This window comes from Miniopterus natalensis, chromosome 1 (genome assembly GCF_054644295.1).
Source record: "Miniopterus natalensis isolate mMinNat1 chromosome 1, mMinNat1.hap1, whole genome shotgun sequence".
Taxonomy (NCBI): Eukaryota; Metazoa; Chordata; class Mammalia; order Chiroptera; family Miniopteridae; genus Miniopterus; species Miniopterus natalensis.
In genome coordinates, this window is record NC_142081.1 from 46999553 (window position 1) to 47008282 (window position 8730).

An 8730-nucleotide genomic window follows, 5' to 3' on the forward strand; every position below is an offset into this window, starting at 1 on the left:
CCGAGCATCCGTGGCATACCTTCCTTCTGCAGCCTCCGCAGGTCCGTGTCAATGGCTGAGCACACTCCTTGGTACGCAGGATTTGCCTTCAACATCTCTCCCCCAACCGCAGAGCACCTTATTGATGAGGCCAATCAGTGGATGTCAAGGAATATTTACTTATATGCCAAAAGATTGAAAATATACATTTTTAAAATAGGACATATATTTTAAATATATATCTCCATCATAAGAAACAGATACATTTGTGATAATAACCAGTGAGTGCTACCAACAAAAATTAATATTTTAAAAGCTTGTTCATGAAATGAATTCCCTTTGGGGCTGATGGAGAACCCACACATTGTCGTCATGACTTGAACCCCAGTACCAGGATAATGTCTGCCCTCAGAGCAGCCGTCAAAGATAAATTGCTAAGAAAGAAAAGGAAAGAATATAGTACCAATGACCTTGAGGGAAAATTGGGCTTATGCAGTCGTTGAAGGAATGTCAATTCCTTAAAGGAAAGAGTAACTACACAGTTGGCACATTGCTTACCAAATTAGCAACGAAAGTTGTGACAACCCCAGAAAGGAAACTTGGGTGGCAAGGTCTTCCTCGGTGATAGACTCTGCTACCAATGTAGCCACGATGAGCTGGCGGGGAGGGGAATGTGAGGGAAGCCCCAGCTACTAACGTGTGGTATGGGGCTCATTCAATAGACCTTGGGCTTCAAATATATGGGATGGGGCTAAATTATAAGGAAAAAAGAGGGAAAGAGAAGGAAAGGAGCAAAAAGGGAAGGGAGGGAGGGAGGGAGGGGGGGAGGGAGGGAGGGAGGGGGGAGGGGGGGAGGGAGGGAGGGAGGGAGGGAGGGAGGGAGGGAGGGAGGGAGGGAGGGAGGGAGGAGGGGGCAAGACACTGACTGCATACACTTTGCTGTGGCTGCTCCGTGTGGGAGTCCATGGGCCCTCTGCAGAGCGAAGCAACAGAACCATGAGCTGTTCTTTGCTGCAGAAGGAACTGGTCTGATCCTACAGACAAATTGACAATTTACTGTTCTTGACAATTTACCGAAGAGAAAGACGGAGCATGTGCTGGCCTTGAACATGGTGCAGGGGAACGGGAGACCCTGAAAACAGGAATATGCAATGACAGAGTTAATTGTTGGGATTAAGGACACTGTAAAGGGCGTAGTTGTTTGCTTTGGTCAAGACTCCTTAAATCCCTTGTTCCAGGGCTGACTATTCACGACTGGAAAAGGAGGGCCGACGAGGGGGTGTTGGCCTGACGGGGTTTGCGGAGCCAGCCCTGCCACTACCATCTCTATGGCATGAGACTGGACCCGGCCCCTCTGGTTGGGCTTTGGTGCCTGATCTGCAAACACAGGATTGGATGAGGCCTCGAGAAGGTTTGTTTCACCTGGAAGAGCCAACGACTCCAGTGTCCATCTCTGTGCAATTCTAGATACAGCAAATATCTGGGCTAAGGGTGACACACTGAATATTTGGTGAGGTTATGAAATTATCTCCTGAATGCTTGGATTCATGCCACTTAATATTCCACTCTCAATAGCAGCAGTCTGTCTGCTGTTACATAGTTAATTGATTTTTTTTTTTTTTTTGAGGAATGTATAACAAGAAATCAAGGAACAACAAAAAAACAGAAATACAAATCCCTAGCTATTGATTCCAACTTATAACTAAAAGAAAAATGAAGATAAATACTCAGCTACTTTTTCCAAACTAATTACTTTCTTTGTCTAGATGGGAATAGTACATTCAGTTAGAGTGGGCTTTTTCCCCATTACTTCTCTCCCCATTTTTGTGGACAAAATTTAAATATTTAAAATATTCTTAGAAATCTATGACACATAGCTGATGGCAAAGAAGGAAGTCCAAAATGAATAATGATTTATATTAAAGGAAACAATTTGATGTCCAGTGGTCACTTGCTGCCTAGGACATGAGACATCTCCCAATAACTTGCTATGTTTCTGCCTGACCCAGCTTTCAAAACGAAAGGGCCCAGCCATCACTAGGAGTTCTAAGGTAATTGCACCCCCATTCACTCTTGAGGAGCTTCCCCAGCGAGTTTACCCATCAGTCAGGCGTCTGATCTACAGCTTAGAGAACAGGCTGAGGTATCTGGTTTCTGCTGACCTCGTGGAAAAGGCCCTTGCATTTAGAGGCCGGGGCCAGATCTGTACCAGATGAAAAGGACGGTCAAGCTTGAAAGACTCAGTCCTTCCCACCCTGATCTGAGAAAAACCTCAGGATTCGTGAGGGCAGAGGCTGCCAAGGACTGGTTTTACTTTGGCCATTCCACTGCTCTTGCACAATAGAATAACTCCAAGTAATCTGTGACAAATCACTTGCATATGAAGAGGCTGTTGACTGCCCATGAACACCAAACTCTTGCTCTCTGAGTGGGAAACACATTTTTTATTTAGCGTGTGGCTCTCACCATGGAGCACCAGTGGGCAGGGCATTGCCACACACACATTTTAGGTCCCTGCACAGAGGTGCCACTTAAAGATTATGAAGGTGCTATCCTAAGTTACACCAGTGCAAGGTGAGGGCTGGGGGTGGACCCCAAACTCATCTTTGCATCAAAATCAGTTTGCAAACCTGTACTTTGCCAAAGTACAGGTTTCCAGGTGCCCCCATACACACCAAGTCAGTATTTATCTGGGGGAAGTCTGCAAACAACACTTTGGAAATTCTCCTTTAGAAATCCGTATGCCACCTGCCCTACGCTAACCTTGGAGTTCAAGTTTGAGAACCACTGAACCAGGTTACCATTCCCAGTATAGTAACTTCCTAGAAGTTGGTTTCATCTAGAACTCTGGCTAAGCCCAAGAAATGTTCTTAATGAGAGACTTTCTGTGGAAGTTATTCATTTCAACTTGGCTGAAGTTGTTGCTTTAAACCACACGATTTAATTCTCGTTTGTAATCAGACTAGTAAAAATTAAAAGTTAAATCTGTTTTTGCTTTTAGGTGATTATACATGCTGGTTGATGGGCAAATTCAGAACAGAATATGTACGTATATATGTATACCAATGAATATTAGTCAACTAGAACAATTAAAATGTCTATGATATTTTGGCTGTGGGGCTGCACATCTAATAGGGTGTATTTCCAAAATAGCTGTGGTTAACCCACTGTACTGGAATAGGTTTTCATGAAAAAATAATGGAAACATGCCTCTGTTTGCAGAGTTTATATTGTTTCTTTTTGATGGAAAGAATAGCTCCTAATCTTGCTCCTTTGGATAACATGGTGTTGTCAACGCCATTCCAATCCCTTTCATTAAGCCAATGAGACGAGCAAAATAAAGGAGGTGTGAGGATTCATTTCCCTGGATTAATTTGCTGACAGAGATTTTATTCAAACCTTGCACTAAACCAACATATTTTCCAAGACTCTTCAGAGCTCAGTAAAATTGTTTGCTTGAATAAAAACTTCAACTTAAAAAATAGCATTTTTTTCCCTGCTTGCTTTAAGATATTTTACATACCGCTGACTTCCCCAACTCAGGAAGAATGAGGACTCATCATATCATTTCATGGGCATGAACACAATCTCTACAGTTGTTGGAAAGTTCATGAAAATTTGTAGGAAAACACAGTCAGTGAACTGAGCAAGGGAAAGGAAGAGCCATCTTGCATACAAGCCCAGTCCAAACGTAGAGGTTCATTCATCCTTTCACACAGCCTCTCTCCAGTGCCTTCTGTGTACCAGGCACCAAGACTGGGGATTTATAGAGGCTAACACACAGTTTCCACAGCTTAGAAACACCAAGGGAGAATGACAGGCATTAAATAGTGACAATACTATTGGATAATTCAAATATGGAGCAATCAAAATATACAGAAGGAGAATTCATGAGTTAGACTTTGCAGGATGCATAGGTAAGAAAGACAACTTCCTCCCTTCCCAAACATCAAAAGCACAGAGGTTGAGAGAGGAGAAGTCAATGTGGGCAATGGCCGTGGTTCAGTGTGGCTGGAATGCTGGACTGTAAGATGTGGTTCACCTGAGGCTGTGGGTGTTAGCAGGGTTGGGGTCGTGAAGGGTAGTAACTGATGCTCAAAAGTCAGGTGTTATCCTTCAAGGGAAGGAGTAGTCTTTGAAGCGTAAGACTTCTGACAGCAGGATGGAGGATGAGGATGAGACTGGAGGCATGCAGAGCAGGTGGAAGGCTTTGACAAAGTCAAGGTGAGTGGTGATGGGCATTGAACCAAAACTGTGACAGAGGGGAAGAAGTCAAATGTGAGAGCTCTTTGAAGGCTGCACTTGATGGGGTTTGTTTGGATGATGACCACATGGACTTCAGGCTGGGAGGTGAGAAGGAAAATAACTGACCGAGAGCTGGTACTTCAACATCTTGGTTTCTCTCCTCTCTTCTTGCCACTATGTTGCTCCTGTTGGTTAGACCCTTTTCCTGTTCTCTTGTTCCTACTTCTTTTTACTCTTCCTCCAGTAAGATTTGAAAAAGTACCAACCACATGGGCCCCTATCACCAAGAACTGTCTCACCAATTGCAAGACTCAGGTCACAAACAGAAGCTGGTGAGGCAGTGGGTCCCTGGTGTTCATCATGTCTCAGCCACAAAAATAACAGCAAAAACACTGCATATTGCTTCACAGTGCCATTTTTTCACATCTGTGTCTCACTCAAGTCTTATAACCGCCCTTATCTGTTGAAAGGACAGATCTTAAGGTTCCCATTTTGGGGAGGAAGAAATGGGCTGGAGAAGCCAATCCCAACAATCCCAGGATGGTCTCCCAGCTCCGGCCTCCATGACATTAGGCCGGTTGGTCAAACTCTCCAAGTGACAATTTCCTTCTCTGCAAATGGGAATAAGAAAAGTACCTGCCTCCAAGAATGGTTACACAGGCAAAAGAAAACACACATGAACTGCTTGGCATAGACCTGGTGAAGTCTCAGTCAATGTTCGCTGTTGCTTTTCCAGCTCTTCTAGCTCCAAAGTCCCAGCTCATTCTCCTCTACCAGGGTCCCCGCTCCTTTTCAGAAACAAGGCTCTCATTTGCCACTGGATGAATTTCTTCCACCTGACAAGAAAAATGCCAAAAGGAAACATGAATATTTCACTGGGCCTGGTGTATCATTCAACAGTCACAACTCATGTCCTGAAGTTCCTTCGAATACAAAACGGATAGTGTTGATGGAGAGATGTTGAGTTTTTGCGATTCACTCACAGGCCCCAAGAGAGCTTCCTGTACTTGCAGGAAGTGAGAGTTTGATAGTGTGAAAGTCAACATGTCTGTGTCTTACAAGAGGACCAGCTACTGGTCCTCAGAAGGGGTTTTTGACTGGTCCTCCTTGGCAGCTTCAGGAGAAGCTGCAACCAGAGCCATCAGGGTGTTCCTGAGATCTCGGTGACACTGGGCATCTGCACTGGTGACAAGGCCGAAAGGCCAAGCAGTGTGTTCTTGCAGACGCTTAGCAGTTGGAGGTCTGTCTCAAGAAAAACATGTTTCCAGTTCCCATGTCAGGATCTATCTCCACCTCGTATGACTTTTCTACATGTTTCCCCTCAGTGCTAATGATCCATAATGAACATCATGAAGATGGGGGCCGTGGCGAGGGGAACAAGAATATTGGCATATTATTTGGGGACATGATGGGGAAGGATATCTTAAGGCAAACAATTCAAGAAGAAAGGAAGAGGACTTCCATTCTGCCGGGTGGAATAAATGTTTGAGCAGCACTCTGTCCAGCTGGGGAAAGGCCAAGACTAATTTAACCTTTGGTCAAATGGTTGGGAGTTAGCTAGTTTCCTTTTTCCTCTTACATCACTCCCAGAGATTCAGACAAAAATAACATGGTCCCGATTACATGACATTATGGGCTCTGAAAATACACCAGGGAGGATAGTGTTGAAACCCCTCGGAGACAAATTAATCCTAGCAAAGCAACAGCTGTTAAAATTGATACAAACAGAAGAAACAACAGCATATTGGTTTCAGGCTTGGTTAAGAGTTGATTTTCATCCAAGCAACTTCCAAAAGGGTTAACAGCCCTAATTTGGGGGTGCTTTTGTTACTATAAGATGGTGCTTTATGAAATACTCATGGATCCTCCACGTGCGATAGTCTGCTGTTTTGCACACTTTGGGGCTTAATCCCTAATTTGACTTTTTAAATCTTTATTGTTTAAAATTGGAATATGTGCAATGAGAGAGTTGACCTCTGCTGTGGCAGATCTTTAGCATCAGGCCTTCCATCGGGGAAGCCAAGGTGTGGGAGTCGCTGATGTTGTGGGCACTCAGGGACTGGGCACCTGCCCCTCCTCCCTGGGCTGATCGCATCCAGAGCAGACACTCGAGATTTTCCCGAAAGCACAGCCTCCAGCCCCTGGAGGACAATCTGCAGAACTTGTATGCACCATTGACACTCCAAAATCAAAATATTTCCTCTCCCCGGGACACAGCGGCCTCTCCACACCCACCCGCTTTGCAATTGGGCATTACTTGGAGACCCAATATGAACCCTAGAATAGAAATCTCACAGCTGGAGCTGAACTCAACTGAAAGGAACACACTTTTCGGACAGGAGGAAATCTATCGTAATAGTTATGGGCACGGTTTCTGTACTCGGGCTGCCTAAATCCAAAGTCAGCTCAGTCCACTGCTATTTGCCTCACTGTGGGCAAATCCCCCCCAGTGCCCTCATCTGAGAAACAGAGGTAAGAATAACACCACATCACAGGGTGGCTGGGAGAATGAATGGTAATATTTGGGAAGTGTTCAGTCTGGCCCGACAAATAATAAGAACAAAATAGTGGAACTGCTGTCATTGTCAGAAGGACAGTTGTCTTAGAAATCTTGGCAGAACTTGGTTGGCAGTTGGTCCCCTGAAGTAATCTTTAGGATTGGGCTAATTTATAATCCTTTTAATCATAAAAGCAAAGACTGTCAGGACAGCAGCCACATAATAAGTAATATGAGTCGAAGTGCCAGGTCCAGCAAGCAAGCTGAGGAGATCTGGGTGAAAACGGTTTGGGCTCTGTTAGGGTTGAGGAGGGGAGTGAACCCATCAAAAACCAGAAGGCAGAAGTCCTCACAGAATAGAGAATATTGAAGTTTGTGAATTGTTGTTTCTATACTCATCCACTCAGGTGTTCATCCATCCATCCATGCATGCATCCATCTATTCATTCATTCATTCATTCATTCATTCATTCATTCATAACAGATCGCCATTTAATCTATCCCTGGCAGGCACTGTGTTAATTTCTGTTCATACAGAAGGGGACTTTAGTGAAACTTATAGTGTATTGGCAGGAATGCATTTAAAACATAATCACATAAATATTTAATTTAAAATTGTGTAATTTTGCCTGGCTGGCGCAGCTTAGTAGTTGAGCATCGACGTAGGATCCAAGAGATTGCGGTTCAATTCCCAGTCAGGACACATGCCTGGGTTGTGGGCTCGATCCCCAGTAGCGTGTGTCCAGGAGGCAGCCCATCAATGTCTCTCATCACTGATGTTTCTATCTCTCTCCCTCTCCATTTCTCTCTCTTTGAAATCAATAAAAATATATTAAATAAATAGATAGAATTGTGTAATTTTTATGGTTTATTTTTTTAAAAAAGGTGCTATGATAGGAAATAGTGAGGGGCTTATTTTAGGTTGGGGTTCAGGGGGATGCCTTATTGATGCACAAGTAGAAATGACCCAGGCAGCTGGGGATTTGAACTTGTGCCTCCTAGTGTCTTAAGTCAACAGCCTCATTCCACCAGCTCTGACCCTCCTTGCCTTTGGCCTTGTAAGCTACCACCTGTTCTGCCTCTGCAACAACATCCCCAATACCCAGCTCTACTCTGAGAATAGGCATTAAGGTAGTACAAGGCCTTCATTCTTTATATGCAGAAACTCGGCCCCGGCCGGGGAAAGGGTTGTTGCTTGTTCGTAGTCCAACGGCAGGTTGGGTCTGGAGCCAGAGCTCCTGAGGCAGGGTCAGTGCTCCCCATGTGACTCAGTGCTCACACCCAGCCTCTCTGATGTATGACTTCTCCCAAGGAAAGAACAATGGGAGGCAAATGTCCCTTAGAGAAATGACTCCTAGAAAAATTCCTTTCAGGGCAGCCCCACTGTTGAAGACCCCTGACCTACTCTGAGTTCCCTCTAGGTTTCCACTATTAAAAAATAATAAAATGAAATTAATAAAATAGAACAATAAAATAAAATAAAGGGCCATCACAGGGCATGTTAAAGCTAACACCTACAGAATGATAATCTCATTTTGCTGAGTTTGTATTCTGACTGGCCTGGCTTCCAGGTTGCTCTACCCCAGAGGGAACGTATTTCTGATGATTTCTGACTTGTCTATAGACCTTTTGCTAGCACAGCACATAACTAGTGGGACTTCAACCCAGATCTTTTGACTCTAAGCCCAGTGCTTTTCAACTCCAACATGTGAGGTTAGTAACAAATTCTGTTTGGGATGCATGGAGGCTACAGAAATGGTGAATGTTTCACATGGTGATTTCCCATGGGTAGACTGAGTGAGGCAGATGGTCACTAATTTATTCAGCAAAGCATTTGCTGAATGCCAACAAGTCAGGCCTTGCAGATTTCCGGGTGAGTAAGACCAATTCAAGTCCCACCCTTGTGGAGCTAATAATTGTCCAGGAAATTCATACGATAAACACATAACCACCCTGATAATGATGAATTATAACAGTGCTGAGTGTCAGGTGGGTTTGTACAGGGCAGG